This window comes from Sciurus carolinensis, chromosome 3 (assembly GCF_902686445.1).
Source record: "Sciurus carolinensis chromosome 3, mSciCar1.2, whole genome shotgun sequence".
Classification (NCBI taxonomy): Eukaryota; Metazoa; Chordata; class Mammalia; order Rodentia; family Sciuridae; genus Sciurus; species Sciurus carolinensis.
Window position 1 is genome coordinate 140,247,972 of NC_062215.1, and position 23,993 is coordinate 140,271,964.

Below are 23,993 nucleotides of genomic sequence, written 5' to 3' on the forward strand. Positions count from 1 at the left end.
ATTTCATTCTTAATTCAGGATATTGAATAGAGAGGGAAAAGATGAATCTGCTGTGTGTTAAGTACTTTATAGATTTGAAATAACTGGGTGTGTGCATGTGTAGTAAGTACATCTATGTATGAGGCCTTATCCATTTAACGCATTCATCGTTTGTCCATTCCATTAAATTACCATTAAATGCATGTCATATGGCAGACTCAAAGCTAATGTTTATAATTTAAAGATTAAATAATATAGCCTTAACTCTCAAAAAATTATTATTTGGGGACTATATCTGTATGACTGAAAGTAAAAAAAAACCCATCCGGTTGTAGTTATGACTAAATAGTATTGTTCAAAGATGGTAGTGAATAATTTAAGAGAATTTACAATGAAATAAAAAAAATTCTTTCTACAACATGGTATCAGAATCCCTTAGGAGAGAAAGAGATAAAGAGAAGGAAAGGAAGAGAGAGAGGTCCATCTTTATAAAACATTTTTTTTCTTTTTCTGGTTAGATATAACTTGAGACTTTATTTAGTATTTTAATTCCTCCTCCTTACATTTTCCCCTACATAGGTAGATAATATTCTTCACTAGTTACATGTTGGTTCTGAAAACAAAGACATTCTGTAATATTTATTTATGTCTTTATTTATTTGGAGCTGGGAGTTGAATGAAGAGGTGCTTTAACACTGAGTTACATCCCCAAAACCCTTTTATTCTTTTTTTATTTTTATTTTTTATTTATTTATTTATTTTTTATTTTGCGGTGCTGGGGATCGAACCCAGGGCCTTGTGCTTTCAAGGCAAGCACTCTACCAACTGAGCTATCTCCCCAGCCCTTATTTTTTATTTTGAGAAAGAGTCTTACTAATTTGGTTAAGGCCTCCCTAAACTGCTGAGACTTGAACTTGCCATCTTCCTGCCTCAGCCTTTCAATTTGCTGGGACTATAGGTGTACAACATCACCACTGGTTGCAACTTTTTAAAAAATTTTTTAAAAATTTGTTCTAATTAGTTGTACATGACAGTAGAATGCATTTGTACATGTTGATAAATCATACATAAATGGAGTGTAATTTCTCTTTTTTCTGATTGTACATATTGTAGGATCACTTTGGTCATACAATCATATATGTACATGAGGTAATAATGTTTTTTCACTCTACTATCTTTACTACCCCCATTCCTCTTCCCTTTCTTTCACTTACCTCTAACTAATATAAAGTAGCTCTATATCTGCTCTAGGCCGCCCGGCCCCTTAATGTGAATTAGCATCCTCATATCAGAGAAAACATCAGCCTTTGGTTTTTTGGGTTTGACTTATTTCTCTTACCATGATATTCTTCAGCTCCATCCATTTACCAGAAAATGCCACAATTTCATTCTTCTTCAAACTTTAGTAATATTCCATTGTGCATGTGTATCACATTCTCATCATTAATTCATAGGTTAAGAGTCACCTAGGTTGGTTCCATAGTTTAGCTATTGTGAATTGAATTGCTATAAACATTGATGTGACTGTGTCACTGTAGTATGCTGATTTGAAGTTTTGGGTATAAACTAGGGAGTGCAATAACTGGGTCAAATGGTGGTTCCATTCCAAGTTTTCTGAGGAGTCTCCATACTGCTTTCCATAATGGTTGCACAGTTTTGCATTCCTACCAGCAATGTATGAGTGTACCTTTTCCCCCACATCCTTGCCAACATATACTGTTGCTTGTATTCTTGATAATTGCTATTCTGAGTGAGATGAAATCGTAGAGTAGTTTTGATTTGATTTCTCTATTTGCTACAGATGTTCAACATTTTTTCACGTATTTGTTGATCAATTGTATATCTCCTTATGTGGAGTGTCTGTTCAGTTCCTTAGCCCATTTATTGATTGGGTTGTTTGGTTTTTCGATGTTAAGTTTTTTAAGTTCTTTATATATCCTAGAGATTAATGCTTTATGTGAGGTGCATGTGGTAAAGATTTTCTCCCAATATATAATCTCTCAGAATATAAAATCAATACCCATAAATCAAACACATTCCTATATGTCAGTAATGAATCTCTGAAAGAGAAATAAAGAAAACTATCCCTTTCACAGTAGCCTCAAAAAATTAAAACAAAATTCTTGGGAATCAATCTAACAAAAGAGGTGAAAGGCCTCTACAGTGAAAATTATAGAACACTAAAGAAAGAAATGAAGAAGACCTCAGAAAATGGAAAGACTCCCCATGCTCCTGGATAGGCAGAATTAATTGTCAAAATGTCCATACTACCAAAAGTATTATACAGATTTAATGCAATTCTTATTAAAATCTCAATGACATTCTTCACAGAACTAGAAAAAGCAATCAGGAAATTCATTTGAAAAAATAAGAGAACCAGAATAGACAAAACAATCCTTAGCAAGAAAAGTGAAACCGGAGGCATCACAATACCAGAACTCAAACTATACTACTGAGCTATAGAAACAAAAATAGCATGGTATTGGCACCAAAACAGACATGTAGACCAATGGTACAGAATAGAAGACCCAGAGACAAACCCACATAAATACAGTTATCTCATACTAGACAAAGGTGCCAAACACATTCACTGGGGAAAAAATAGACTATACAACAAATGATGCTGGGAAAAATGGAAAGCCACATGTAACAAAATGAAATAAACCTGTATCTCTCATCCTGCATGAAACACAACTCAAAGTGGATTAAAGACTCAGGCACTAGAATAGAGACCCTGTGACTACTGGAAGAAAAAGTAGGTCCAAATATTCACCATGTTGGCTTAGGATCTGACTTCCTTAACAAAACCCCTAAACACAAGAAGTTAAATCAAGAATCACTAAATGGGATGGATTCAAATGAAAAATCTTCTTCTAAGCAAAAGAAACAATAATGTGAAGAGAGAGGCTGCACCTTTTATATGCAGTTTTATAAGCATGACTTCGGTTTGTTAAAATTTAAATTCTTAGGAGATCTTAGTTTTGTCCAAATGGAAGAGGAAAAGGAGGAAACAAATTTCTGGGTAGAGACCATGTCTGTGAGGGGACAGGAGGGTCGGTGAATGAGGTATGCTTCCTCCCCAGACTGAAATATGTCCTCCAACCCTGGAGGAGAAATGTAGAGAGATCTGGAACTCCCTGAGAAACACAGTTTAAGATTTCCTTTCTGGTGGTTTCATCAAGAATTTGGGAAACTACAATACAGAAATTCTTCCTGCTGCCTCTAGGAGAGCAGAGTTCTAGCTTGGTTATAGTTCCCTTGGCAGGATTTCTTTCACTCACACAGGGAAGCATCCCCAAATATGACCGTCACTGGGCAGAGATAAGGGTTATTTCAGTGACATGTAGAACTGGCCCAACTAATGCAGTATAAGGGAGGAGAACCTTCAAATGATAGAGATTTATATTTTTTCCAGCCTGGGAGAATACAGCAGAAAGAAAAACAATGTTTTGTTTGAATTTAAATGTGCAGTTGGAGAGTCATACCTACTCATGAGGGACATTGGGACAAAAAAGATTTCTTCATCCTGGGTACTGGACTGGTGCTCAAAGTTTTTAAGAGGCGCATTCTCCTTTTAATGAAGGACATGTTGGAGACAAATATCCCTCCAAGGAAGGGCCAAGAGAGGAGGAGCTAAGCTTGGCTAAACAAGCAGAAGAAGGAGGTGGACAATCTAACTAGCAAATACTAATGTGTGTGATGTAAATATCTCATCTCCCTCTGGAGATCTTTAAAGATAAAACCAAAAATCCTGAAGTAGTCAGTATGATAAAATTTAAATATAAAACAGCATTGATATTTGCATAGATTTCAGTGAGTTAGACAGAGGCAGACCATGAAGGTAGTGGGACACCTGACATCTGGTTTAGGAACTGATGGTTACCATACCTAATATTCAGGTTTGCCATGGTTTCAGTATTAGATATAAAATTAGAGGCCAAAGTTTGTATTTATCTGGGAAAAAGGGGATTAAAACACTAAAAAAATTTAAACTTTCTCTTTTTAAAATCAGAATAAAAACGTATATTTTTTATGCAGCATATATAAACACACATGTATGTCATTTATATTACAAACACACCCATACCCACACATACATACACACACATTTTTTGAGGGTAAATTTCCTTTCTGGTTGTTCTGATTTTGTTTTTGGAGGTACTGATTTTATGCAGAAGGTTATATGCTATAGAAGTTTTAAGATAGAACTAAGGTAATAAAAGTAGTTGTGTATTTTGCTAGTCACTGCTAGAATGATCTATGGAGTCTCGTATCACTGAGCACCTACCTGGCCTTTTGATTGTGTGCAATGACATAAAAAAACTGTGCAGTTTTTCTTTTTTTTTGTAGTAAATTCATAGGAGACCAAGTATTGGTATAGCTTTCGTAGTATTATCATTTGTGTTGTAAAGAGGTTTAAAAATCCCCAACAGTATATTGAAAATTCTCTCTGAAATAGAAGGAAAAGAACAGGTACATTTCCTATGCTATAGTAGATGGTTACTATTGGTCTTATGGTTTTCTTTTCCATTTATCACCTGGAGAGCCTGACATTTATAGTTTGCCAGTGAGAGAGTTTCAGAGGAGGGAGATAGGTTACATTGATGCCAAAAATCTGCAGAGACTATAATATTAACACTGATAGAGTTGCCAAATGGTCTTGACAAGCTCCTTCAGAGTCCCTGGGTTTTACTTTTCCTAGGAACACTTGGGTGCTGAGAGCCTTGTGCAGTGCTAGCCTAGGAATCGTGTTATGAAGGCAGGCTTTATGTGGGGACACCCACTTAAAAGTCACAAACTTCACCTAACAGTCATCTGATGGAAGGACAATGTGAGTAGAGAATTCTGGATTTGATTTGGATCAAAGATTATCTCATTGTGCCCCCAGAAAGACTCTTCCATTGTCTAACCATCTAGGTTGCCATTTTGTAATGATCAAACTTGATTTCAGAGGAAAACTTTGTATAATGCCTAAGATGGAATTTTTTTTAAAGTTAGGATCTGAAGGGGTCGTCACGAAACTAAATTGTTGGGGATAACAACAACAAGCATTTTAGAGAAACCACCAGAAGAGAAAGTCAATAATTTCACTTTATCTTTTAAAAATATTTTACTAATATATATTAATCATATATATTAATGGGCTTCAGGTAATATTTATATCTATGAATACTGATCAAATCCAACCTCCCTTTATCAGTCCTCAACCTTTTCCAATAAGTGGTAATCACTATTCTACTTTCGGGTTGACATTTTAGTTTTCACATGAGAGAGAACTTGTGGTGCTTATAATTTTGTATCTGGCTTATTTCACTTAGTATAATGTCTTCCGGGTCCATCCATTTGACTGAAATTGACAGAATGTTATTTTTTTATGTATACATCACATTTCCTTTATTCATTCTTCTGTGGCACACCTAGGTTGATTCCAAGTCTTAGCTATGGTAAATAGTACCACAGTAAACATGGATATGCAGATATTTCTTTGACATACTGATTCATTTCCTTTGGATATAACCAGAAATGGGATAGCTGTATCATAGGGGGGATCTATTTGTTAGTTTTTTGAGGAACCTTCATATTGTTCTCCATAATGACTGCACTAATTTACATTCCCATCCATACAGAATAATAGGTTCATTTTCTCCACATCCTCACTAGTATTTGTTATTTTTGTTTTATTGTTTTTTTTAATAACTGTAACTAGGGTGAGATGTTGTTACAATGTGGTTTTAATTTGCATTTATTTGATGGTTAATAGTATTGAACCTTTTTTCACACATTTGTTGGCCATTTGTATTTCTCCTTTAGAGAAGTGTTTATTCAGATCATTAATCCATTTTTAGAATTCAATTATTTAGTTTTGGTTGTTGCTTGAATTCCTTATATATTCTGGATACTAACCCTCCGTTAGATGAACAACTGGCAATTGTTTCCTGTCATTCTGTAGGCTGTCTCTTTACTCTGTTGATTATTTCCTTTTCTGTGCAGAAAATTTTTGGTTTGATATAATTCCATTTGTCAAATTTTACTTTTATTACCTGTACTTTTGTTGTTCCAATCCAGAAAAATGTGGCCTGTATCAATGTCTTGAAATGTTTCCAGTATGTTTTTTTTCTCATAACTTCAGAACTTTGGGTCTTGCATTTAGGTCTTTGATACATTTCGAAATGATTTTTATACCTGGTGAAAGAAAGAGAGATCCAGTTTCAATCTTCTACATCTGGGTATCCAGTTTTCCCAGCACAGTTTGTTAAAGTGGCTGTCCTTCCTCCAGTGTATGTTTGGTGCATTTACCAGTTGGTTATAGATATATGGGTTTATTTCTAGGATCTCTGTTTTGTTCCATTGGTCTACACATCTGTTTTTACACCAACAGTATGTTGGTTTGGTTACTACAGTTCTGCAGTATGCCTTGAAAACAGGTATTGTTATGCCTCTAGCTTTGTTCCTTTTGCTCCATATTGCTTTGGCTATTCAGGGTCTTTTGTGCTTCCATATGAGTTGTAGGTTTGCTTTTTCTAGATGCTAAGATGTTTCAACATACATGAATCAGTAAATGTAATACATCAGAATGAAGGATTAAAAGCATAAAATCATCTCAGTAGACACAGAAAAATCACTGGATGAAATTCAACATGTCACAAAACCCCAAACAAATTATTTCTAGAAAATGCATATCTTAATGTAATAAAAGCTATCTGTGACAAACCCATACTCAACATCATACTGAAGTGGGAAAAGCTGAAAGCATTTCCTTTTAGCTCAGGAGCAGGAAAAAGTTATACTCTCTTTACTCTTATTCCACCAAAGTACTAGAAGAATTAGCCAGAACAATTAGGCAATAGGAAATAAAAGGCATACAAATAGAAAGGAAGACAAATTATTCCTATTTGTGGATGATATAATTTTATATATGCATATATAAACACCTGAAAACTCCAATATAAAGTTATTAAAACTGCTAAATTCAGTAAGGTAGCAGGATACAAAATCAACATAGCTTTTCTGTATACCAATAACAAATTTGCCAAGAAAGAAATCATGAAAGCAATCCCACTTGCAATAGCTACAACAAAATAAAATACCTTGAAATAAATTTAATCAAGGAAGTGAAAGACCCCCTACAATGTAAATGACAAAACACTGAAGAAAATGTCAATACTATTCAAATGACACACAAATTTAATGCACTCCTCATTATAATGTAAAAAGTTTCATTTTCTATGAAAATTTAAAATATATAGAAAGCATACAACAGAAAGTAAAACACATACTACCCAGTTAGATCCTATAGTACAGCTACATAGTTGAGGGTATCTGAATTTTTTGAGTTTCTACTGAGTAACTGAACTGAGAACTTGACCTTAAATAATTATAGTCTTGTCAGGAAAATGAAATATTCATGATTAAAAGAAGGTAGATAATGATTCATTCATAAAATTACAACCTAAAAGTAATGATGAATAATGGATTTGTAGGACTTTGGAGGGGGAACTGAGTGTAAGTTTTTTTCTCTCTGCTAGAGAACAAAACATAGAAAAATCTTCTGTATTGCAAAGTGAGTGGTCTTTAAAGGGAAGCAAAAACTTAAAAGGGTAATTGTTATTTTCCCATAGAAAACAGAATTACAGCATTACAGAATGTACTTGAAAATGGAAAAAAAATACTGGAGGAAATGTTACTTGAGGAAGATTAATCTTAAGACATAGCAGATAGTTTAAAGAGTGATATAACTTCATATAATAGGCCATGACAAATGAGTGGTAGAAAATATTTTCTTAATTATCACTGCTTGCTAATAAAAGGGAATTCCGTTTCTGTGTTGTGTTCTTATTACTGAATGCTACACTTAACTCTCTCCTGATCTGAGAGCACCTTTTAGAATCTGCAGGGCTACTTCTTAAGGGCCTCTGACACCTAGGAAAAAAACAGAGTGTGTATCAGTTTCTTGTACTAGAAGATCATCTCATTTATGTCCCAAGCATATACATATCTCTATCAGATGTTGTGGTTTTATTAATTTTTATTTTTATGTGAGACATATAACTATCCAACTTGAATCATGGGAACATAGAAAATTTAAACAGATCAGTTTCAAACAATGAAATGAAACACCATCAAAAGCCTACCTACGAAGAAAAACCCAGACCAGATGAATTCTCAGTCGAGTTCTACCAGAATTTCAAAGAACTAACACCATTCCTCCCCAAATTATTTGGTGACATAGAAAATGGGGGAACTCTTCCAATCTCATTCTATGAAGCAAGTATCAGTCTGATAGCAAAACAGAAAAAGACACATCAAGGAAAGAAAACTTCAGACCAATATCCCTGATGAACACAGATGTAAAAATTCTTAATACTGGAAAATCATATTTAAAAGATAATGCACCATGATCAAGTGGGGTTCATTCCAGGGATGCAAGGCTGATTCAACATACGGAAAACAATAAACTTAGTTCATCCATCAATAAGCTTAAAGACAAGAATCACATGATTATCTCAATAAGTGCAGAAAAAGCATTTGACAAAATACAGCATCTACTCATGTTCAAAACACTAGAAAAACTAGGAAGCAGGAACATAACTCAACATTGTAAAAGCTATATATATTAAACCCAAGGTGAATGTCATTCTAAATGGAGAAAAATTGAAAGCATTCCCTTTGAAAACTGGAACAAGTAAGGGATGCCCTATTTCACCACTCCTATTCAACATAGTTCTTGGAACTCTTGCCAGAGCAATTAGGCAAAAGAAAGAAATTAAAGGGATGCAAATAGGAAAAGAAGAGCTCAAAATATCCCTATGCTTGCTGTCCTCTGAGCACAACTTGCTTATGATCCCTGTTCCTTCTGAAAATGACTTGTATATTTGTGTGTGTGTGTGTGTTTAAAAGTTCCTTCCATATCCTTAAAATTTTGGGTCCCTCCTGTTGTCAAAAATAATGTCAAAACTCACCAATTGCATAAATATTTTTGTCTGTTTACTTTGTATTATTATGCACTTTTATTTTATCATTTTATTACCACATTTCTGATAGAGTTAAAGTATACATTTACATTTATTCCTAAAAGTAAGTATTTCTGATTTATTCTAAAATGGGTTTAATGATTTATATATGCAGCAAATTAAAATTAAAATAAAATAAAGTTAAGGAAATAAATATTAAAAATATAAAATAATATGAATACTATGTCCTAAACTCTTGGTTATAGTTTGGACAAATAATAAGCAAATGGAAAATATATCAGTTATTAGAATCAATTTTGAAAAACAATTTCTTTAGGAAAATTAGTACTGAGACCAGAAGGACATTCAGGGATGTATTTCCCATAGAGAAAAAATATATACATATGCTTTCTAAATATATTTGTGCTATATAAGGATGCATAAGGATACATATTTTTAAGAATACTTTTACAGTAATCTTCTACAAATTATTAATAAATAGCATAATTACTCATCCCAATCATGTATTTGTTTAATATTATACCAAATGGGTACTTTTATTTTGGAAAAGCATTTAAATGCCTTAAATTATGAACTATTATGTTTTCCCAAGGAAATAATAATAAAATATTATTTTTGTTTCAAGAAATTAAAAATAAGACTTCAACGTTAGTGCCAAAATCTGAGTCCAGAAGAACTCTAAGCTAAAGACATTAAAAAAAAAAAAAAGCAAAAATTAAAAATAATGTTCTCCAAGATTAGTTCTAATGGGTTTCCCTTTTGCAAAAATTCTTTCTTTTCCTCTGGCTAATTTACCAGGTCTGAATTAGAACTAACGATTTGATACATTGGCCCAGTGAAAAGTCAGTTCTGAAAAGAAGAGGGCTAACAGTCCAGGGAAGAACAATGAATTCATTGGTCAGCTTTTCTGGCAGCCTTCTAGTTTCCCGTGGGCTTCTAGGCCTCTCACTGGCTGTGATGTCGAAAGCCAACAACTGCTGCTTTATTAGAAACCAAAGCTGGAGAAGGATCCTGAATGTATATATATATATCAGGCATACGCATACACTCTCTCGCTTCAATTTCTTTCTTAAAAAATATATCAGGAAGAAACCCCCTCTAGACAAGTTGTGCAATAAGCCATTATGTTTGTACCTTGAAATAATTGAGTGTTTAAAAAATGTCTAGATGCCCTTAAAAATCTCTAGATTTGGATCTTCATTTCAATCAGACCAATGAGTCAAGTCTCAATACCTACATCGTTATTTTTACAAGACTTCAGTTCTTACTTTTGTCACAAATATAATATTCTTAACCTACAGAATCATTTAAAATGTTCATTTACTAATAGATGTGGAAAGATATAATCAATGTCAAGGTGTGACTTGCCCAGATTCACATTAATTCCTAATGAAAGAATGATAACTAGAAATGAGACCTGATTATCTTTCTTAAGATTATACGAAATTAAAAATTTAGACCAATATTTGGAGAACATTTCTATCTTAACTCATTCATTCACTTGTTAATTTGTTAATTGATTCATTTATTGCTTTCCCTCCAGAGGCCTGGTAAATTCAGTCTCTCCTAGCACAGTTGACAGCTGTCTGCTACAGCTGTGGTCTTAGTCCCTGAGCTGCCCTTGCTCACTCCAACCATACTGGCTCCCTCTGTTGGGAGAACACTGAACATTGTCCATCTCTAAATATCCTTCCACGTCTTCTTATTTTGGTCTAGAATACCTCCCCAAATATGTGCCTTTCTTGCTTTTTCACTTTTTTTTAAAAAATCTTGCCTCAAGTCCAACCAACCAGAGAAGTGTCCATGCTGCCTTATAAAAAAGAACAATCCCTTTCTGATACTTGTCCATTCTTTATTCCATTTGCCATACTTTTTTTCATAGTTCTTATCTCTAAAGTGTTGCATATTTATTGGTTTGTTGTAATCATTCCCAGGAAAATACAAATCCTTTAAGATCAAGAACTTCTTTGTTATTCCAGTGATGGCTCTCAATGCCTAAAACCAGTGGTGACGCATAGTAGATTTGTACAAAGATTTGTTAGATAAAAATATTTATTCATTCATTAAATTAAGCCATACTAAATACTGTGTGTCAAGTCTTAGGTTACGAAGGAATGGGAAATGAAGCAGATATGATCCCCACAATCAAGTAAGATTAAAGTGTAGAATACTGAATATGTTAAAACACATAAGTAAACAAAGAACGATGAGGCTAAAGAACTAGTAGCTATGAGGAAAAAGGAGTGTTGTCCAATTTATCTCAATTAAAGAAAAGGTCTCTGAAGATATGACATTTAAGTTCATATCTGGATAAAATGGAAAAGAAAACTATATAAAGACTGAGGAAAAGAATGTTCTATGCAGAGCAAAATGAGGACTTAAAAATATTAGGTAGGTGAACAAAAGACAGATTTCACTGTAGTATCTGGCAGTCAGCCACAGAGAAGAAAAGTGAGCAGTTAGATAGGAAGTCTTGAAACCAGAAGAGATATCTGAGTTTGATATAGGTCTGGGAATTATTAGTGTAAAATTGAATTATAAATCTGTAGTAATGGATGGGGACTGCTAGGTAGAGGTTATGGAGTCTAGACCAAGTCTGAGGAAGTCTAGTATTTAGTAATTATAAAAAAAGTATGAAACAAAGGAGAATCCTGCACAACAGGCAGAGAAGGGGAGAGACACCCAGAACACTTAATAGTATGGAAGACAAGGAGAGAAAGGGTCTTAGAAGAGACTACATGACTGGAATAACTGACAGGTTCCCACAGAAAGACTCGGGATTGGTAATGGATATGACAACACAGAGGTTATAACTATTCTTCTCCCGAGCTCAGTGGTTTACAGTGTTCTAAAGAAGGAAGACAGATGTCTATTAGATCAGGAGAAACAGGAAGGTGAAGAAGCAAAGGCTTTGTGTGTGTGTGTGTGTGTGTAATATGTTACAGGAGTTGGACTCTGAAGAAAAGCTGGAAAATTACTAGGAGAAGTGGAAGTGGACATATGATAAAGGAGACTTCTGTGTTAGGAGGCAGTTAATAGAGTATTCTTGTTTGTCAAAAAGAAGAAACCTACTCAAGGGGAGAGACTGCTTTATTAGAAAATATGTGTGCATATAAAATCTTTCCTTGGATTTCAAGGAATTCGTGAGCCTCATTAAACCCTTTCAGAGTTCATGGATCCAAGTTTAATAGCAGCTTCCCTAAGATGAACTTATTTAATTTAAAAGAAAAGATGGGCTTTCACATGTAATTTTGAAATATGAAATTGGTATCTTCATTCAGTTGCCTCTACTACATACTTACTTAAAAGAATTCTACTTTCTCTTCACTGTTAATATTTTCTTTCTTATTGTGATCTAATTACTTTGTTGGTAATTGGAGTGACATTTCTTCAACTGGTAAATAAAATACCTACCACATAAGATTATTTGAAATAATGAGACCTTTTCAACTTTGAAATCTGGAGGAAAAATAATGTGGATCCTATGTAGATAACCAAGTGATTTCTCTTATTTCTTTCCTATTCTGTAGGTCTGAGATATCTAGAGCAGGGATATAAAGTTTAAAGATGTTCTTTTTATTTTTAGAAAAGTAACTCAACGTGCACAGATAAGGGTCATGGTCATTTTTAAATGATTTCTACTGGTATTAATGGTTGAATTGATTATAAATTGAAAGTGCATATGAGTAGTTCTACTTCTATGCTGAATGTAACAAGAAAACCTGAGTATGTCAACATTTTTGTTGTTTCCTCCTCAATACAATCCCAAGACTACCCTCAGATTCGGAATCCAGTAGTTATAGAAACAAGCACAATGGAAGACAATATTTTGCATTTACTATAATTAAAAAAATATAATTATGATTTTATAATAAATATTTTCAAAATGAAGGTAGAGAAGATTTTCATGTCAGTTAACAATGGCAAAATTATTCATTTTGAAAGCAAATATTCTTATGTGTAATTTGGTCAAAAAATTGGAGAAAGGTCTAAATGAAGGATTTCATTTTACTCAGTGTAAGATTCTTCCTGTATCACTCAGCTGAGAGTACTGTACATGCTTATATATCACCATGGAATCTTGTTTGGAGAAAAGAAGTCAGAATATTATTTTAATGAAACTGGAAACCAAAGTAAGGTACACATGGTCCAGAGTTCTGAAGGTGATGACTTCACAGAATGCAAGGTGGCAGGAGGCAAGATTGAAGACTAGGAGAGCTTCTGATGAAGGGCTCTGGCCTGTGTTTTTAATCCCCTATCACTTCCAAATGGACGTGAGATTTTAGTAGGAATCGCAGCTTGGCCAGGTTATATTAAGTCTTTCATCCATCAAGCAAGTTGTTCTGCTTCTGTCAGTGACTGATACCTGATAAGAATCCTTATCATTTACCCAGCACTTTGTATTTTCAACATACTTTATAGTCATTAGTGAAACATGAGTATCTCCATGTGAATCTCGGTTTATATTAAACCCATTATACCCTGTATTCCTAGCCTGGGCCTTTTACTGATAAACAAGCCTACCTCAGGAAGCTGTGCTAATAGAATGTGTTCAGCTGACACGTATATGACAGTCTTGAAGTCTTTATCCATTTAAAGAAAATTCTTTACAGTTTAATGTTTCAAGGCTTATGTGTTCTGACATAAATAGAATTACATAGTAAAACCTGTATTTAACATGACTAATTATTTAATTCAATGGGCCATTTGTATAGAACATAGTATCTCCAGTACTTGATGTGCAGGAGAATGAGTTTTCTAGCTGTCAAGACTATCAATAATGCTACTTCCGTTAAAGGTGTCTTTATCATCACTTAGTCACAGAAATGAAATGAGGGCCCCAAACGACAATCCCTAAAGGTCTTTGGTAGATGTAGGAACTTGAGGTGATGAGCTTGGTGGGTTATATCAATGAGGCAGGGTCATTGGATTATATAATGGCACCAAAATTGGTGAAAAGGGTTTGCATAAAATTTGTAGGTAAAAATACATAGTGCACAAATTTACCAATGACTAGTTTACTCAGTAAATTACATAATCCTAGAAAGCAGATGTTATAGTTTATAAAAAAATAAATCAACATCAATTGTTGACTTAGAAGAGGAGTCTTCAGAATAAAATTAAACATGACTGGTAATTATAAATTTAAATATTTTATAAACTAAGCCTAACATCTCATAATGTGTGTGAATTTCAATGTGCCTCTGTAATTAGGAAATGCTATCATGAGAGAACTTAGAATTAATAGAAAAGATCATGCAGACAAAAAGCTCATGTGAATATATGCAGGAGGTTGACATTTTTATTTTATTGTTTATCTTATTCATGCCAGCAATTTATTAATTTATTTTCCCTGTGATTTTATTTAAATTTCAAATAATAGTATGTAATAGTTATTTGCATCCCAACACTTGGGACCTCGCCATGTGGCTTTCCACTGTACAGTGCTTGTTCCCAACTGAGTCCAAGAAGGATTAAAGACTAAGAAATGAAATATTAAAAAGAAATAAGGTAGGTACACAGCATAATATTAAATAAGGTGGGAAAAAATTCTTATTAATTGCAGAAAGTTGCAATTTTGGAAGAGGGTATTTCATTTAACAGATTCTTTGTCTTTGATGTCTCTATTTATGGTACATTTCATATAGGAAGCATAAAGGTTATATTTCTGGATGTCAGAAAACCTAGGAGTTAGCAGAAAATATTTACTAGAATGATATGCATTTTGTAAAATGGGTAAATGATGCTTGAAAATTTAAGGAAAGGAAAAGAGGATTATCAGTAATATTAGGGAGAGAGTGAGAGGACACTTAAGAAAACAGACAGGGACCTTGGGGAAAACTATCAAGGAATTGACGAAAGACTATGGGTTTCCACAAGATCCCAAACTGGTCTTAAGAAGTTATCATCTCAAATGAAACTGGGTCTTTTAGGTTAGGCAGAGACTACAGGTACTATTTAGTCATCCTCTGATTCAGTACCTATTATTTGAAAAATCTCTGAGCCTTTGGCCTCTCCCTCACATTCACCATAACAGGTTGTAAACTAACCCTTTGATTCAGGTGTTAATAAATGAGGAACCCTAGACTCATTCATGTCAAGTGGCTGGCTCTGGTTCAAGCAGAAAATAGGGTACTGGGAACATGAATTTGAGTCTGGTCTTTGACAGCAAAATCCTTGTGACGTATACACCTGCTTTTTTTTTTTGTAAGACTTTTTTAAAATTTATTTTTATTGTAAACAAAGGTGATACATGTTGTTTCTGTTTGTACATGGAGTAACAGCATACCATTTGCGTAATCAAACATTTACATACGGTATTGATGTTTGATTCATTCTGTTATTTTTTTCCTTCCCCCCCACCCCTCCCACCCCTCTTTTCCCTCTATACAGTCCTTCCTTCCTCCATTATTGCCCCCACACCCCCCATTATGTGTCATCATCTGCTTATCAGCAAGATCATTTGTCCTTTGTTTTTTTGAGATTGGCTTATCTCACTTAGCATGATATTCTCCAACTGAATCCATTTGCCTGCAAATGCAATAATTTTATCATTCCTTATGGCTGAGTAATATTCCATGGTATATATATACCACAGTTTCTTTATCCATTCATCAATTGAAGGACATCTAGGTTGGTTCCACAATCTGGGGCTATTGTGAATTAAGCAGCAATGAACATTGATGTGGCTGTATCTCTGTAGTATGCTGATTTTAAATTCTTTGGGTATAGGCTGAGGAGTGGGATAGCTGGGTCAAATGGTGGGTCCATTCCAAGGTTTCTAAGGAATCTCCACACTGCTTTCCAGAGTGGCTGCACTAATTTGTAACCCCACCAGAAATGTATGAGTGTACCTTTTTCCCCACATCCTCTCCAGCACCCACTGTTGCTTGTATTCTTGATAATCACCATTCTAATTGGGGTGATATGGAACCTTAGTGTAGTTTTGATTTGCATTTCTCTTATTACTAAAGATTCTGAACATTTTTTCATGTTTTTGTTGAATGCTTATAGATCTTCTGTGAAGTATCTGTTCATATCCTTAGCCCATATGTTGATTGGGTTATTTGTATTCCTGGTGTAGAGTTTTTTGAGTTCTTTATATATTCTGGAAATTAGTCCTCTATCTGAAGTATGAGTGGCAAAGATATTCTCCCACTCTGTAGGCTTTCTCCTCGCATTGCTGATAGTTTCCTTTGCTGAGAGAAAGCTTTTTAGTTTGAATCTGTCCCAGTTATTGATTCTTGCTTTTATTTCTTGTGCTATAGGAGATATGTTAAGGAAGTCTGATCCTAAGCCAACATGTTGAATATTTGGACCTACTTCTTCTTCTATAAGATTCAGGGTCTCTGGTCTGATTTCAAGGTCTTGGATTCATTTTGAGTTGATTTTGGTGCAGGGTGAGTGGTAGGGGTTTAGTTTCATTCTGTTGCATATAGATTTCCAGTTTTCCCAGCACCATTTGTTGAAGAGGCTATCTTTTCTCCATTGCATATTTTTGGCCCCTTTGTCTAGTATTAGAAAATTGTATTTATTTGGGTTTGTGTCCATGTCCTCTATTCTGTACCATTGATCTACCTGTCTATTTTGGTGCCAATACCATGCTGTTTTTGTTACTATTGCTTTGTAGTATAGTTGAAGGTCTGGTATTGCGATACCCCTGTTTCATTTTTCCTGCTAAGGATTGCTTTAGGTATTCTGGGTTTCTTATTCTTACAGATGAATTTCATGATTGCTTGCTCTAATTCTGTAAGGTACATCCTTGGGATTTTAATTGGAATTGCATTGAATCTGTATAGCACTTTTGGTAGTATGACCATTTTGACAATATTAGTTCTACCTATCCAAGAACATGGGAGATCTTTCCATCTTCTAAGGTCTTCCTCAATTTCTTTCTTCAATATTTTGTAGTTCTCATTGTAGAGATCTTTCACCTCTTTTGTTAGATTGATTCCCAAGTATTTCTTTTTTTTGAGGCTATTGCAAATGGAGTTGTTTTCCTCATTTCCCTTTCAGATGTTTCGTCGCTTGCATATAAAAATGCTTTAGATTTATGTGTGTTGATTTTATAGCCTGCTATTTTGCTGAATTCATTGATGAGGTCTAGAAGTTTTCTGGAGGAGTTTTTTGGATCCTCTAAATACAGAATCAAGTCATCAGCAAATAGTGACAGCTTAAGTTCCTCTTTTCCTATTCGTATCCCTTTAATTTCTTTAGACTGCCTAATTGCTCTGGCGAGTATTTCAAAAACGATGTTGAATAGAAGTGATGAAAGAGGAAATCCCTGTCTTGTTCCCATTTTTAAAGAAAATGGTTTCAGTTTTTCTCCATTAAGAATGATGTTGGTCATGGGATTAGCATAAATAGCCTTTACAATGTTCAGGTATGTTCCTACTATCCCTATTTTTTCAAGTGTTTTGAGCATGAAGAGGTATTGTATTTTGTTGAACGCTTATTCTGTGTCAATTGAAATAACCATATGATTCTTATCCTTAAGTCTATTGACATGATGGATTACGTTTATTGATTTACGGATGTTAAACCATCCTTGCATTCCAGAGATGAACCCCACTTGATTGTGGTGCACGAGTTTCTTAATATGTTTTTAGATAGGGTTTGCCAATATTTTGTTAAGGATCTTTGCATCTATATTCATCAAGGATATTGGTCTAAAATTTTCTTTCCTTGATGTGTCTTTTCCTGGTTTGGATATGAGGGTGATATTAGCTTCATAGAATGAGTTTGGTAGGGTACCCTCCTTTTCTACTTCTTGGAATACTTTGAGAATTATTGGAATGAATTCTTCTTTGAAGGTCTTGTAGAACTCGGTTGAGAATCCATCTGGTCCTGGACTTTTCTTGGATGGTAGGTTTTTAGTGGCTTCTTCTACTTCATTGCTTGATATTGATCTGTTTAAATTGTGTAAGTCCTCCTGGTTCAGTTTGGGAGGAGCATATGTCTCTAGAAATTTGTCAATATCTTCGGTAGTTTCTATTTTGTTGGAATACAGATTTTCAAAGTAGCTTCTCATTATGTTATGTATCTCAGTGGTGTCTGTCATGATATTTCCTTTTTCATCACAAATTTTTGTAATTTGAGTTTTCTCTCTCCTTCTCTTTGTTAGTGTGGGTAAAGGTTTGTCTATTTTGTTTACTTTTTCAAAGAACCAACTTTTTGTTTTGTCAATTTTTTGAATTGTTTCTTTTGTTTCAATTTCATTGATTTCAGCTCTGATTTTAATTATTTCCTGTCTTCTACTATTTTTGCTGTTATTCTATTCTTCTTTTTCTAGGGCTTTGAGTTGTAATGTCAGGTCATTTAGCTGTTGACTTTTCATTCTTTTCTGGAATGCACTCCATGCAATGAATTTTCCTCTTAGTACTGCTTTCATAGTGTCCCAGAGATTTTGATATGTTGTATCGTCATTCTCATTGACCTCTAAGAATTTTTTTATCTCCTCCCTGATGTTTTCTGTTATCCATGTTTCATTCAATAGCATATTATTTAGTCTCCAGGTGTTGGAGTAACTTCTGTTTTTATTTTGTCATTGATTTCTAGTCTCAGTCTATTATGATCTGATAGAACACAAGGCAGTATCTCTATTTTTCTGCATTTTCTAAGGGCTGCTTTGTGGCATAACATATGGTCTATTTTTGAAAAGGTTCCATGTGCTGCTGAGAAGAAAGTGAATCCACTTGTTGATGGATTTAATATTCTATATATGTGTATTAAGTCTAGGTTATTGATTGTGTTATTGAGTTCTATGATTTCTTTGGTTGGTTTTTGTTTGGAAGATCTATCTATTGGTGACAGCAGTGCATTAAAGTCACCCAGAATTATTGTGTTGTGGTCTATTTGATTCCTGAAATTGAGAAGGATTTGTTTGATGTACAGGGATGCACCATTGTTTGGGGCATAAATATTTACTATCGTTATGTCTTCCTGATTTATGGTTCTCTTAAGCAGCATGAAATGAAGTTCTTTGTCCCTTCTGACTAACTTTGTCTTGAAGTACACTTTATCTGCTATAAGTGTGGAAACCCCTGCTTTTTTTACTGAGACCATGTGTGTGGTAGGTTTTTTCCCATTCTTTCACCTTTAGTCTGTGGTTGTCTATTTCTATGAGATGAGTCTCTTGCAGGCAGGATATTGTTGAGTCTTTCTTTTTAATCCATTCTGCCAGTCTATGTATTTTGATTAATGAGTTTAGGCCATTAACGTTTAGGGTTATTATTGAGATATGATTTGTATTCCCAGTCATTTGGGCTTATTTTTGGTTTTTAAGTTGGCTTGGTTTCTGCTTTGAGTGGTTTTTCTCTAAGGTAATTCCTCCCTTTGCTGACCTACATTGTTGTTTTTTATTTCATCTTCATGGAATATTTTGTTGAGAACATTCTGTAGTGCAGGCTTTCTATTTGTAAATTCTTTTAACTTTTGTTTATTATGGAAGGATTTTATTTCATCTTCAAATCTGAAGTTAGTTTTGCTGGGTATAGAATTCTTGGTTGGCAACCATGTTCTTTCAGAGCTTGAAATATGTTGTTCCAGGCCCTTCTAGCTTTTAGAGTCTGGGTTGAGAAGTCGGCTGCTATCTGTATTGGTCTCCCACTATATGTAATCTGATGCTTTTCTCTCGCGGCCTTCAAAATTCTGTCTTTATTTTTGAATGTTAGGCATTTTCATTATAATGTGACTTGGTGTGGATCTGTTGTGATTTTGTGCATTTGGTGTTCTGTAAGCCTCTTGTATTTGATTTTCCATTTAATTCTTCAGGTTTGGAAAATTTTCTTATATTATTTCATTGAATAGGTTGTTCATTCCTTTGGTTTGAATCTCTGTGCCTTCCCCAATTCCAGTAATTCTTAAATTTGATCTTTTCATGATGTGCCATAGTTCTTGGAGATTCTCTTCATGATTTCTTACCATCTTCTCTGTTTGGTCAACTTTGTTTTCAAGATTAAATATTTTGTCTTCAATGTCTGAGGTTCTGTCTTCCAGGTGTTCTATCCTATTGGTTATGCTTTCTGTGGAGTTTTTAACTTGGTTTATTGTTTCCTTAATTTCAAGGATTTTCTTTTTTTTTTTTTTGAGAATCTCTCTTTGTTGAAATGATCATTTGCTTCCTGCAGTTGCTCTGTCAACTTATTTGCATTATCATTCATTGCCTGCACTTGCTCTCTTATTTCATCCTTTGCTTCACGAATCATCTTAATCATGTATAATCTGAAGTCCTTTCCTGACATTTCTTCTACCATACTGTCATTGGATTCTATTAATATAGAATCTAGATTTGTTTGGATCATTTTATTCCCTTGTTTTTTCATGTTGTTCACGTATCTTCCCCTCTAGCAGTGCAGATCTGGGGTATTGCAGATTTCCCCCTATAGGCTTGTAGTGGCCCTATAGGTTTCCAAAACCTTTTCTTTAAGGGGAGATCAATATTAGCAGTGCCCAATTCAGACACTATGCAATCCTAGACCAAATAGCCCCTATGAGGACAATGATGAAATTGTCATAATAAACAGAGTAAGTTCAAATATTATCTTCAGTAAAACAAACAGATTTGCAATAAGGTCTGCAGTTTCTAATGGAGGACAAAGAGGATGCAGAGGGATGTAGAATGTGACTGTTAATGGGATAAGAAAAGAATATACAGAAGTTCTAGATAATAGAAAGGGTGAGAGTGTAATCAAAAGAATTTGGATGTTAGCATGCAGAAAAGGGAGAATGAGACTGAGGGAATAGGTAAACAAAAGGAAAAGAGAGCAAGAAAGGTAAAGAAATAAAAACTTAAAATTTTTCAATAAGGAGGAAAAGAAAATCTACAGTGTAACAGTCATATAGTAATGAAACCTCCCAGAGTTCAGTAACCTGATGCATGAGAGGTTCCTGACATTGAGCTTCATGTCTCCAGCAGGCGTCTCAGGATGGGATTTGCCCCACCTAAAGATCCGGTCCCGGCTTCCAGGAATATCCAAGATGGTCGCTCTGGCTTCCAAATGTGTTGGCAAATGGGGAGTTGCAGCCCAGGTTGTGGATGTGGTCAGCTGGAGGTCCTGGAGGTGGGGTGTGGTTGGTCTGGAGTTCGTGTGTGTTTGGTGTGGTTGCGGGATCCTGGAGGTTGGGCACAGTCAGTCTGGGGTCCCGGTGATAGGGCCCAGTCAGTTGGTCTGGGGGTCCTGGCGGCCGGGAGCAGTCAGTCGATGTGAGGGTCCCAGAGGCAGGGAATGATTGGTCTGGCTGAGGGCTCCTGGAGAGGGGGCTCAGTCAGTCTGGTCAGGGGTCCTATGGGGCCTGGCTGATGTCTCAAAATGGCAGCAGCCACGTGTACACCTGCTTTTAAAATCACTGTCAACAGTTGGTTATGGTAACTGAATTAAGATTTTAAAAAATTGACCAAATTTTAAAGAAGAGTCCCAAGTTTTATTTTATTATCCATTTTATGTTAGCATTAAGTTGACTATGGCTATATTCTTAATATGTGAAATAAGAAAAATACAGATAAAAAACGTATATGCAAAGTGGTCAATCAATGCTTTTTATTGCTTAGATTTTAAAACTTGGCTTTGTGACCTTGAATAGAAATTAAAAGCAAGGAGACTTTTATATAGGAAATTAGAGATTTGAAGTAAATACACAGGAGATAGTTGGACAAGTTCAGATGTACAAACTATTAGTTATGTTGGAAACAAAGTAAGGAAAGAAAAATTAGAAGCTTGTATAGCAATTTGCAGTGCGATCTATATTAAGGATATTAATATGAGATGGAAATTTTTGTCTAATTAATATTTTAGTTTAGTGTATGTTATAGAAGTATTATTGGTATTACATAGAAAATGGATTAAGATTTTACACCTGTTATCACTGTATTTTTTGATTACAGTGTTTTTATTTTGCTGTAGATTATGAAAGTAGTGGTCTGCAATGGATGTGTTGGGGGATAGACCCTCACAGTGAAGAGTATAAGGAGCACTGGTAAAGCATTTTGAAGAAACTGTGAATACTCAGGATGGAATCAAGGAGAGTGATTTAATTCTAAAATGAATGAAGAGACTATTAAAATAAGGAATATGAGTTGCTAGATTAAGGACTATGTCTGGGGTTTCATATCATGGAGAGTTCAGGCAGAGACGTAACTATGCATGGTTTGAGGAAAAGGTCAGCACCTGGAATTTCAAGTTGTGCAGAAAGAAACAGACCAAAAGGTAAAAATAAAAAAAAAAATGCACAGAATGTTTAGAAAGAAAGAGAGAAAGAAATGCTACCTGCAGGCAGGTCTCACGAGTACTATGGAATAAGGCTTACTTTTACACTATAAAATGTATAATACAGAAAATATTGTGTTTATGAAAACATAACGTATGTTCCTAAAGAGCTATATTCTTGAAATCTAGTAATGATCATTTTCTTTGTGATTGTAGTATTTAAAATTTACATAATGCTATACGTATTTTGTCTGAATATTCCACTAAACACAGCTCAATGGTTGTACTAATTTGTTAGGGCTGCCATAATCAAGTGCCATAAGGGTGTTGGATGCTGAATTCTGAGATCAAGGTGTTGGCAGGACTGGCCACTGAGAAAAATAAAAACTATAAGGAGGAAACTCTCTCGACTCTGTTACAGCTCCTGCTGGTTTTTCTAGCAATCTTGGCTCATAGGTACCTCACCCCAATCTCTGCCTTCATGTTCACCTGACTTTCCCACTATGCAAATATCTGTGTTCACATTCCCCCTTATATATGGACACCAGTGATATCAGACTAGGGTCTGCACCAAAAAACTCATGACTTAATTATCTCTGGTAAGATACTACCTCCAAACATGTTCACATTATGAAATACACTGAAGGTTAGGACTTTAATACAGATTTTGTGATGATGGTTGGGTCGGGGGGAGAGGCAGAGTGTGGAGTTGGATGTGATTCAATCCATAGTAATAGTGATTGCTATAAATAAATAAGTTGATTTATATATTTCTAAAAATATTTTTAAGAATCTTGATTGTAGTAGTAGTAGTAGTAATTGCATATTATGTTTATTTTTCAGAAATACTATGTACTGTTCTGTTGGACATTTACTTGTTTGACTATTTTCAGCTTTATATATAATGGTGGATACACAGAAATATTTTGGTATATCTGAATCTATACTTATTTTAAAATTCTAAAACTGAAAATACTTAGTATAAGAGTGGACACTTGTAAGAATTTTGATATTTACTACCTAATGTGTCCCATAAATATTGTACAATTTAAAAATTAAATAAAGTGTTAAGACTAGACTGATGAATTTTTGACTTGTAATTAAGTTGAATTTTTTTCTTTTTCTCTTCCTTCCTTTCTTTCTTTCTCTTTTTCTTTCTTTTTCTAACTATTTAATTGCTCTATCCACTTTCCTTTGAGGATATATTTGTTGTCTCTTTGCTTACTTAGAGTAAAAGTTTCAGTATATACCACTTTCATATATAAAATTTATTTTAAATGTGCTTGGATATACAAGAAGAAATCAAATATTGATTTAGTATACACATACACATATACATATATATTTGGTATATATATAAAATATATACAAATTTATGTATATTTGATCCTTTCATCAATGAAGCTACATTCATTAAAAATTCAGAATGCACTCTGTGAAAAATATCTAGAATTTTACATTTTTTAAAATTTTATTTTGCATATACAGCTTTAGAGGTTGTTCTTTTTAAATAATTGTTAGTTGTAGAGGGACACAATACCTTTATTTTATTTATTTATTTATTTTTATGTCATGCTGAGGATCAAACCCAGTGCCTCAAACATGTTAGGCAAGCACTCTACCTCTGAGCCACAACCCCAGTCCTAGAATTTTACAATTTGATAAGAAAGAGAATTCAAGTTACCCAGAGGAAGGTTTATACATCAATGAGGGTTAATTATAGGTTTTCTCTGACATAGAAGTTGAGGTGAATTTCCAATGTCATAAAACTAGAGAATAGCAGAAGTGTGCATAGAATTCAGGTCTATGGAATCCCAGTGCAATGTTCTAGTGTGTA

The 23,993-nt window shown here is 34.4% G+C and overlaps 1 non-coding gene across 1 annotated transcript; it reads right to left on the reverse strand.

Moving 5' to 3' along the window:
• Positions 1 to 746: 746 nt before the first annotated feature.
• Positions 747 to 820, reverse strand: Trnas-uga (transfer RNA serine (anticodon UGA)). The gene has a single exon. It is a non-coding gene; the product is annotated as a tRNA-Ser (tRNA).
• Positions 821 to 23,993: the final 23,173 nt, after the last annotated feature.